Source organism: Bactrocera neohumeralis, chromosome 2, assembly GCF_024586455.1.
Source record: "Bactrocera neohumeralis isolate Rockhampton chromosome 2, APGP_CSIRO_Bneo_wtdbg2-racon-allhic-juicebox.fasta_v2, whole genome shotgun sequence".
Taxonomy (NCBI): domain Eukaryota; kingdom Metazoa; phylum Arthropoda; class Insecta; order Diptera; family Tephritidae; genus Bactrocera; species Bactrocera neohumeralis.
The window spans coordinates 41,017,646-41,028,898 of NC_065919.1; the positions used below are offsets into that span (position 1 = coordinate 41,017,646).

An 11,253-nucleotide genomic window follows, 5' to 3' on the forward strand; every position below is an offset into this window, starting at 1 on the left:
CGAGATGGTATGATAAGGCTTTATAGGGGCCGGGGTAAAAATTGGACGATGGGCGTGGCACCACCCGCTTTTTCAAAAAACTTTGGTACTTGGCATTCTTTTCATATGCTTATGTCACGTTGTGGAAAATGAGCGAAATCCGACTTTAACCACGCCTACTTCCCATATTTCACAATTTTGAATTCCACTTGATTCGTTCAGTTTCCAGTACACAAATAAAGATGCAATTAATATAACGGGGTTAAACTTTGCACGAATAATGCCGCTAGTATCTGCCACCTTATGACTAAAAGTTGTTCAAATCCAACAAAAACTGCTAATATAAAGATTTTCGAACTTCGGGGTTTGTTCCGCATATATCGGCCAATATGTCAGATATCTTAATAATCTTTGTGCCTAAAATGGATACAATTCGGTGGAATCTTATCCTAGCTCCCATATAAGTAATATCAGGATTTTCGAACATCCGACTGACTTTACTTTATATAATCAGTTTTTTTAGTAAGTGATATGTTAATAGTATGTGGTAATGGAAAAAGTAGATAAAATCTGGTCGATACTACCCCAACTTCCCCATAATACATATAATGGTTTTCGTTTTTCTAACAAACCTTATGTGTTTGTCAGTATAGGAGTTTTATATAGTATATGTACATATATATAGTATAATATTGCTTGGATGTCAAGTTGCACGAGTATAAAATGTTCGGCTGCACCCAAACTTAGCCCTTCCTTACTTGTTTATCCTAATTTATTGCTAAGTTATGGAACTTTATAAATTTTGGTATAATGGCGTTTTGTGGCCGCGTTAGTGTTTAGTTACAATATCTCAATTTTTACTCAAGTTAGAGTTTGCGCAGGCAGACAGTCGTACAGAAAGACCTGCTGTGTGCATTGTAAAGAGTATATAGCAAGACTGATTACATGCAAGACTAGGGTCTCTACGGCTATATTTGGATTATTTGCTTGTGAAATATGAAATTTCAGCCAAATATGAGCAAAGTACGCCATTGTAGTCTTAAAGGTACTAGTTAGTCAGTTGGCCGTCCTTTCGCTTACTTAGCGGTCTTACAGTAGTTTCAAGAGAGCTATAAAACTTTATCATAGAAATATCAAAAACGCATTAAATTTCAGAAAAATGCTGTCTAGTTTAAATCATCTTGTAGTCATGTAAATTTATTTATCCCAAAAATTGGGATGCCAGGAGCTAACAAGGATGTAAAAATTATAACGGAAACACCATTAAACAATGCAAGAAAGATGGCTAAATGTAAATAAATATTAAATTAATATTAATTACAAAAAAATGTCCCTGCAAAGTATTCAAAAATATTTATTGACGCTCTCTAATGAATTATTTAAAACTCTAATTAACTCAATAATCTTTTGACCACAGTGAATCTTTCCATAGCGGATACCATGGTATCGAGTCTCTATGCGACGTTCAATTGAGTGTCTGCATGTTGGACAACGACTGGCCTTTCGGTGAGCATAAGCGTTTCGGTGTTTATACTAATACTACTAATGAGTTAATAAATTATAGCAAAGTGTTGCAGCAGTAACGCTAAAGTCTGACGCAAATAAAATTAAATATTTCACCTTTCCATTGTATACATACATACAAATACTTGTACATAAACATGCAAGGTCGGCACTCTGTGTGTCAACATTTTGCCACTAAAACACTCACTTTACCTAAGTATCTACGTCTCCCTCTCTTATATTCTCTAACGTTCACCTCTTTTCAGACATGTTGCTATTATGAAGCCGTTGGAATCACGCGTGAGTAAGCGGTGCAATCTGGGCATTGCCGTGTTCATTTGGATAACCTCAATTGCGATTTCATGCCCCATGCTGCTCTTCTTTACAACCGGCGAAGTCGAATTGAAGGATGGTACCCGAATTGTATGCTAGGCCGAGTGATGGTTCTGCGAATCATTCGCAACAGGAATATTTGAGGGTAGGTGGCCAATAAAGGAAGGTAGATTATATGCATTATATTAGCGTAGTTGTTTGAACACGTGTTGGCACTAAAACGGAAGCAAATTTCACATACATACTTTTTATTTGAATTACTTACATTTATTTACTTACGATAACGGTCCGATAAGTACTTAGAGTCATCGCTCGAGTGCCTCAGTATTACAAGAAAAAATTTACTATCATGTAGTACATTCTCATTTGTGTCAAATAAGGAGATTATCGTCGCCTTGGAGGATATTTTGAAGAACTCCGGAAAATTTTATTTTCGGATGTATTAAAGAAGTCGGCTGAGACAAGAATGTCGATCTGAACGAAGATTATGATTGGATATAATTCACCATTTAGCCACAAATATCAGTTTTCGTTTTAAGGCTGAGTATTTTTAGACCACCCTCATTTTTCAGTTTATACAAAATCTCCTATTGGAAAAGACATCTCTATAATTATTTGATTTGACAAAAACCTATAATAGTCCCAATATGGACTGGAAGAAACGTTATTAATACTTATGACGAGATATTACAAAAATGTTTCCTTACTGTTAACAAACCTTACATATTTGCTACATTTTCAAAATTATACGCGTAGTGAATATTAATTTGAGATAGCTCGATAACTCTTAAGTTCAAAAAGAAATCTAAAGGCAAATTGATTATCCGCTTATATTTTTGAAGTTGAAAAACTAGCCAGAAATAGGTTTTCTCTAATGTAGAGATATGTACATGTTTCAACAAAAGTTATAATATAGAAAATTTCTTCTATTCGGCAATATTTGCTTTCAGTTTCCTCCCTTGCGAATGTAAATATAAACAGCCAAGCAATTTTTCAAATGCCCAACCAATTATATATTTCATTAGCTCTGTAATAAACTTACATGTCGACAAAATCGCAAATCCCAAAGCAATAAATCGGACGCTTACATATGATAAAAATGTATTTCTTAACAACCCAACTCTCACTTGTTTTCTTTTGCTCTTTTAATTTCCTTTACAGTTGTAATATCGTTTTTATGATTCTTACGTATTATATACATACGTATGTATACCTACTGCCCATCATTTCGACGACGGTCACTTATTCACGAGTCGGCATTGAACTTTGGGGCTCAAAGGTGATCGCAGAGTAGGCAAGCTGAGGAGAAAGGCTTCCCGATTAAAAAGCGTAAATCTCAACCTTTATGCAAAATAGAAAACTTTGCTCATTTGGATGAGAAATTCTTTTAACTGAGCTAAGTTTTTGGAGCCCACTCTAATCTACATTTTATGCTGAAGAAAAGAGTTAAGCTTATTTTGACAATCGAAAGAAGGGAGATATTTCGAAATTATTATGATTTTAAACTTTAATTTGCTGACTGAAAAGGTTACAATTTGTCACTTTGTTTTATTTTTTCTCTTTCTGCTCGTTTTAGTTATCACCACCACCTCACACACAAAATATCAATTATCTAAGTTTTTGCCAATACTGAGGGCTCAATATGAAGAATTTGAAATGAAAGTTTTATCTTGCGTACAAAGGGACTATTGTTTAACTCCAGTAAAGTTTTATACAATATATTTACTTGAAGCTATTGGTATATGCGCTCATTCCTGTCTATGCGATTGTTCTTCCATCCGTACCATCCGCACAAGCGATGCTTTTGTTGGAAAGCGTTTGAAGGATTACTTTTATTTCACACAGAGCCATAAATACTTTTTGCCATACACTTCTGTACACAGTTTTCCAGATATAGAGATATGATTTCGTTAAAAAAATGTTTTTTGCATAATGTAAAGTACAATCGATACAATTAAGTTCTGAATATAACATCACTCAAATGACCCAATTTTCGAGTATTTTTTACACTAAATTAAGCCGTATGTCATGAATAGCATGTTCAATATTGGCTTCTGAAGCTTGAAGAGAGTCTGGTTTGTTGCTAAAAACCAATGACATTAAATAGCCTCACAAGAGGTAGTCTAATGGTATAAAAGCACAACTTCTTGGAGTCCATTCAATGTCACAATTTCTTAAAATAATCGAATCCCCAAGAAGTAAGAAAAACCCAAGTTCGGGTATAACCGAACATTTCGTAGTCTTAAAACTTGCAATAATTAAGGCCATGGAAGTACCATGTACTAGAGTAATATAAAAATGTTAGCGGAATGCCAAATACCAAATTTCGTCGAAACGGGCGGGCGATTCCTGAAATATTGCACTCCACCAATCGTCACACCCATCGTCTAATTTTCATACTGGCTCTCATACCATTTCGGAGATAAAGTTTAATGTCTCTGATGTATTTAGTTATTAGTTTATTACGTTTTTAAGAGTTTTTAATAGCACCGTTATATGACGAGAAACCGGGGTTATCTTCCAATTTCATCCATTTTCACACTCTCGGTAGAAGTTTGTATAATATTTGTTCTAAGCAAATCTGGTAGTTGTAGCTTTAGTGTCTTAGGAGATATATGTATACATTAAATTTATCAGTGCTTTGTTCTCATGTATTATCACCACGGAACCTCTAATTGTTTTTATTGTATTACCGAACGAGTTTAAAGTTCACTTCTTATTTTATATAGTTGTTTTACCCAGCATTTAATACGTGAAAATCAGTTGTTTAGAATGCTTGCACTTTGGGAAGATTAAATGTCGTAAGCTTCACAAAAATTAGCTATATATCTCAAGAGTTTTTTGAGTAAAACACAAAGGGGGAAGACTCAGGTGGACTAAATTCGATAAGCATTATAACATCCGAGTGAGGAGAATTAGTGCATTGGTATTGTATTATGAGAGATTCACAAATTCGTGTCACGGTAATTGCCGGGAACTAATCCTCATATGTATCAGTGAGTGCTTGGGTTGAATATTACCTTTTGGGTAATTGGGCGCAGCAGCGTATTTCCATCCATCACCGGTATTCTGGTTGTGGTTGTGATATTTATGCACAGCCACAAATTTAATAGAATTTATTTAAGTGCATTACGTGCCGCAGATGATGGAATAAACTTAAAAAGGAGTAAAGGATTCGCGATGGCACTCCGCCGCATGGGCATGTCAGTTTACAGAAAGCAAGCACCCAAACACATTATCGAATGCCTGCTCTCACTTAAGCAGATGTATGCAATGGCTGGTTAATTTATTGCAATTGGGCGGAAAACGCTGTTGCGCACAGACTAGCCCAAAGCAACCGTAAAGCGACATCTTGAATTAATGGCCGAGCCGTCACCTACAGAAGCAAGCACTCGCTACTGATGCACCGACATAAGTGGCAGCGCAGTCAAGGACTTGTACACCAAAGATTCATCAGTTGTCACACTGCAGAGTGCATGTGCTAGAATTTTCTTAGCAATAAATTGAAATTTTTCATCAAAAGATGCCGTTACGGCTTTAAGCGATTGTTCCGGTTGTGCTTGTGCGTTATGGTCGGCGCTGAACCCTAAACAGGCGCAACAATATGACTTTGTGGTACTCATGCACGGGTTCATCGGATCATAAACGCGTTAAGAGAAATGATAATTGTTATATATTATATATAATATTTAATATATATAAATTAGGGTGATTCAAAAAAAATTTTTTTTTTTCGTTTGGTACTCGGAAAAATAGGTTCCTAGACACCTCCAAGAAAGCCTCTCCAAACATGAGGGAAGGTCCTCCTACATACAGTTTTCTATTTTTTCTTATTATCAGATAGTAAAATTTATATCTCGCTTCCAACTACTTGAAAAAATATCTTGTTCCTTAGATTTTGTAGGAAATTAAATGCTCTACTAAAAAGGTCTATTATGATTTTTTCGTAAGCCCAAACGTTTAACAGATATTAACAGTTAAAGTTTGATTATTTTTGGGAAAATTTTTTATTTCTTATGAATTTTATAACTCAATGAAAAAAAATTATTAGATTCAAAAAGTCCTGTTTACTTGTATGATAAAGTTCCGATATCTTAATGAACATATATCCCGTCACTTTAGTAAGTTCGATGTTCATTATGATCTCTAGTACACTAAAATGAGAGGTTTGATTTTTTGTTTGTGACGAGGTTTACCAGGGCCCAAAGATTTTTCGAAATATTTTAAACTAATCGATATAAATATGACGTTGTGTATTTCAACACGAAGAAGAGTATTTCACCACGACCAGTAACGACATCAAAAGATTTATAAATTTAAGTTTGGTGCAGAGGTACAGCAATGAAAACTACCTGTGCTTTAAAAAAGTAGGCGTTTTCCAACCTCTTTAGTGTTAACAATTCATATTCCATGACTATCCCAAGTTTAAAAGTAGCTGCATGAGTGAAGGTTGCACTAGTGAAAGATTTCCTAAGAATGTACTACTATCATTGAAACAATAATGTATCCATCATACAAAGTATATTATTTTCTATTTCAGAATTACTATACTACTCGATATAAATTACGAATTAGATTTCGAATAAGCAAATTAACTGTTCCGAATTTATCACTGCCTTATAATAGCCGGCTTACATCATTATCGACATGTTAGATATTCACGGTATTGAGGCACTCCGAAGTACTTTAAGCTGTTGGTTCGCTTCGCATGTTTTTTTTTAATATATATTTATTTGCAATCTATCAATTGACAATCATCAAATTTTTTAAATACATTAATAGTGACAGGATTGATTGTTCTCTATTGAGACTAATCAATGTATTCCTAAATTATTTTATTTGCTTAAACTTCTTAAAACTACTTTTTTTTACATTTTGATCTTCCATATAGATTTTAAGTAGTTTTAAGAAACATCGCATTGAAGGTGATTTTAACTTCTATGATATTTGATATAAATATATTCCTAAAATATTTCTACATTTTGATATGAAAAAAATAATGTCAAATAGTGGTAAGCTTTTATTGCTACTATTATTTTAGAATTAAAAAAAATGTTTTTATATTGTATAAGATCTTTATTATATTTTTTTATATTAATATAATAATTCATTTACACTATTGAAATATTGAACTGTTAAATTTATAAATAAAAAATGTACATTTATACTATTTGGTATTTTGTTTAATTTGGGCATTTAAGATTTCAAGGTTTGTATCAGCAAAAAATGACCTGCATAGTAGTTACTAAACAAATTATGTTATAAACTCTGCGTATTACCATATAATAACCACTACTTACTTCATTTTAAGTCTACGGAATTATTACCCACGAAAGATTAAAAATATTTAAATCAGATGAAAACACACACACACAGGGAAGAGAAAAAGAAAGTCAAGTCATCGCAGAGTGATTATTGAAGCATATGCTTCCATGTCAATATATATTCAGCAATCTATTTCGTAATTAATTGTTCTGTGTCACGCATTCGCTGAGTTGTACTCAGTCAACAAGTGATGAAAGGGGCGCGGATGAATTCATGTGCATGTTTAGCCCAAATAAATCACGCTAACTAAATGTCAACTTTCCCGTTTTCTAACTTGCCTGATAAATATGCAATAATAAGCCGTTGTTTAATTTTCTTATGTTTTACCATATATTAAACGTATGATGGTATTTCACATAAAAATATTCTATTAAATATTTCTCAGAAATAAAATCGTTTGATAATGACATTGGCGATAGTGGTCTAAAATTAAAGCGGAATGAGGGTTATTTATATACAAAAATGCTATATTTAACTGTTACACATCTGTACGGGTCTCAACTATCGGTTTTAGCGAATCAACTCTATACGTAAAAAAATTCAAATTACATACTCTTACTCTTGCAACATGTTGCTACACAGTGTAATAGTTTTGTTCACCCAGCGGTTGTACGTATCAGCAAAAACTTAAAGAGGTAGATATGGGGTTATATATACAGGGTGGCGCAAAAGTATTCTTCCTATCAGAAGATGCTATAAATTTTGCAGTTGACCTCTACTGTCAGTTCTGTTTTGACATTTGTGTAGTAAACACATGCGAAATACACGTAAATAAATAATGGTACGCTACACTGCTCCAGAACGCGGGTTATTGGTGATTATTTATTTGAACAATAATCGGTCGATGACTTTGGCACACCGTGAATTTCGTCGCAGATTTCCTGGCCGTCCGACGCCTACTGGTGAAACACTGCGACGTTTAGCTGCTCGACTCGAAGAGACTGGCATAACACGAGATGCTGGAAGGCGTGGCAGACCCCGGAGAAGCCGTTCTGCAGAGGATATTGCTGCTGTTGCTGAGGATGCCATGGAAGCGCCGTCAACATCGACCAGACGATGTGCCACTCAAATGGATATCAGTCGACGGTGTTTACAGCGAACTTTGGTACAAGATTTGAAGATGTTTCCGTACAAAGTCCAGACGGTGCATCAACTGTTAGATGCTGACCGCCAATCGCGTCTAACATAAGCTCAAGCCATCCGTAACCACCAAGATGATTTTTCATCAAAAATAATCATAAACGATGATGCCCATTTTCCTTTGCGGGTACGTAAATAAGCAAAATTTACACTTCTGGGGCATTGAAAATCCTCGTGTAACTCACGAAGAGCCATTAGACTCGCTCAAAGTCACTGTATGGTGTGCTGTTTTCGCTGGAGGAGTCATCGGACCTTTTTTCTTCGAGTGGTGAGCGCTACAGAGCAATGATCAACGAGTTCTTTTTACCGCAACTTGATGAATTGGGATTGGAATACATGTGGTTCCAACAGGACGGTAAAACGGCAAACACTGCACGTGCCACAACCGATATGCTGAAGGATGCATTTCCCGGGCTCCTAATTCCCCGTTTTGGCGATTTGCACTGTCCAGAAAGGTCGCCTGATTTGACCGCTCCAGATTTCTTTTTGTGGGGCTTTTTTAAAGTCGCGGGTTTATGTCAGCAGGCCTCAGACTTTTGCAGCTCTTAAAGACAATATCCGTCAAGAATGTGAGGACCTATCGCCGGAAGTTCTGGCCAAAGTGATGGAAAATGCCATAAAAAGAGCTCAAATGACAATAAACTGTGGCGGCGGCCACATTAAAAAATCAAATAAAAACAAGTAAGGAAGGGCAAAGTTCGGGTGTCACCGAACATTTTATACTCTCGCATGATAAAGTGATAATCGAGATTTATGTATACGTCATTTACATATTTTTCAAATACCGTATTTTTGTAAAGTTTTATTCCGCTATCATCATTGGTTCCTAATGTATGTACTCGTATTATACAGAAAAGGCATCAGATGGAATTCAAAATATTGTTCTATTGGAAGAAGGCGTGGTTGTGAACCGATTTCACCTATATTTTGTACATGTCATCAGGGTGTTAAGAAAATATTATATACCGAATTTCATTGAAATCGGTCTAGCAATTCCTGAGATATGGTTTTTGGTCCATAAGTGGGCGAGGCCACTCCCATTTTCAATTTTTAAAAAACGCCTGGGTGCAGCTTCCTTCTGCAATTTCTTCCGCAAAATTTTGTGTTTCTGACGTTTTTTGTTAGTCCGTTAACGCACTTTTAGTGATTTTCAACATAACCTTTGTATGGGAGGTGGGCGTGGTTATTATCCGATTTCTTCCATTTTTGAACTGTGTATGGAAATGCCTGAAGGAAAGGACTCTGTAGAGTTTGGTTGACATAGCTATAGTAGTTTTCGAGATATGTACAAAAAACTTAGTAGGGGGAGGGGCCACGCCCACTTTTCCAAAAAAATTACGTCCAAATATGCCCCTTCCTTATGCGATCCTTTGTGCCAAATTTTACTTTAATATCTTTATTTATGGCTTAGTTATGACACTTTATAGGTTTTCGGTTTCCGCCATTTTGTGGGCGTGGCAGTGAGCCGATTTTGCCCATCTTCGAACTTAACCTTCTTATGGAGCCAAGAAATACGTGTACCAAGTTTCATCAAGATATCTCAATTTTTACTCAAGTTACAGCTTGCGCGGACGGACGCGGACAGACGGACGGACGGACAGACAGACATCCGGATTTCAACTCTACTCGTCACCCTGATCACTTTGGTATATATAACCCTATATCTGACTCTTTTAGTTTTAGGACTTACAAACAACCGTTATGTGAACAAAACTATAATAAAAAACTCTCCTTAGCAACTTTGTTGCGAGAGTATAATAATCCACAAGTAGAATCAAAGTTTTTCATTTTTTAAAAAAATTACAGCCAAAAAACATGGGAAGGTTATTTTTTCGCCACCTGTTATAAATTATAAGGATGAAGATAGGAGTTGAAATCCGAGAGACTTTCCGTCTGTCCGTCCGTCCGTGCAATCTGTAACTTAAATAAAAAATAGGATATCTTGGTGAAACTTGGTTCACATGTTCCTTGGCCATTAAAAAAACATATATAATGCTATAACTAAGCTGTAAAATAAGATATAGAACTGTAATTTGGATTACAGTAGCAAGGGATACCTCCCATATTACAGACGTGACAGAGCTCTCCTTTAGGTGAAATCACATAACTCGGGTCTTGTTCGCACGATTTTTACCATTTTCAGTACATAACATTCTTCATCTTTCGAAATCGAACTTCAACCACGTCAACTCCCCATATACCAAAATTGAAAATTCGATTTGATTATTTCACTTTTCGATGTACAGATCAAGAAGCAATTAATATAATGAGATACACCTTTGCACAATATGTCAATTGGACGATGGGGGTTGCACATATGTGTCGCCGGGTGAGTAGGTCTCAACCAATTTTAACCAAATTTAGAACCTAATGTTAATCCTCGCGATTCTACGTTACATTGTAAAAATTGGCGCAATCGGATTGCAACCACGTCTGTTTCCCATATAATACGATATAAATTGTATTTAGATCTTGCGTTTTCCAGTACTCGAATCAAGGACCTATGAATATATTCAGATAAAACGTTACTCAAATAGTACAGTTGTTGTACCGAAAGTGGGATATTTGATGCACTATAATTTAATAGCGAAAATAATTGAAATTAGCGAAAACTCACTTACCTAAATTTCCAAATTCCATATATAATGGTTATTATATTCTAACAAACATTATGTTGAAACTGTCGGTCAGTGTATGAGTTAAATCTTTAAAAATTGCTTGAATATATTTTCTCGAGCACACCGGAATAATAGCAAAGTTGGTGAAAATAGACAAGATTATTTCTGCCCCCACTTTACAGCTGTCTGTAATCGTTAACGTTGGTCAAAATATATGATATTTCGGTGAAGTTAAGTGAAAGTAAATATATCGGGACCCAGCCGACCAATTTCAACCAAATCTTGTACGTGAAATTTTCCTCACATTCCTTTGTAACAGTGCAAAAAATAGGCGGAAGTCGGTCTGCGACCACAC

The 11,253-nt window shown here is 35.4% G+C and overlaps 2 long non-coding RNA genes across 2 annotated transcripts in view; one reads left to right on the top strand and one right to left on the bottom strand.

Moving 5' to 3' along the window:
- LOC126751219 (uncharacterized) overlaps nucleotides 1-11,253 on the bottom strand; it is a 231,048-nt gene that overhangs the window by 5,783 nt on the left and 214,012 nt on the right. The window lies entirely within an intron of this gene.
- Nucleotides 982-6,725, top strand: LOC126751191 (uncharacterized). Its single transcript, XR_007665857.1, has 3 exons — nucleotides 982-1,485; nucleotides 1,749-1,981; nucleotides 6,356-6,725. It is a non-coding gene; the product is annotated as an uncharacterized LOC126751191 (long non-coding RNA).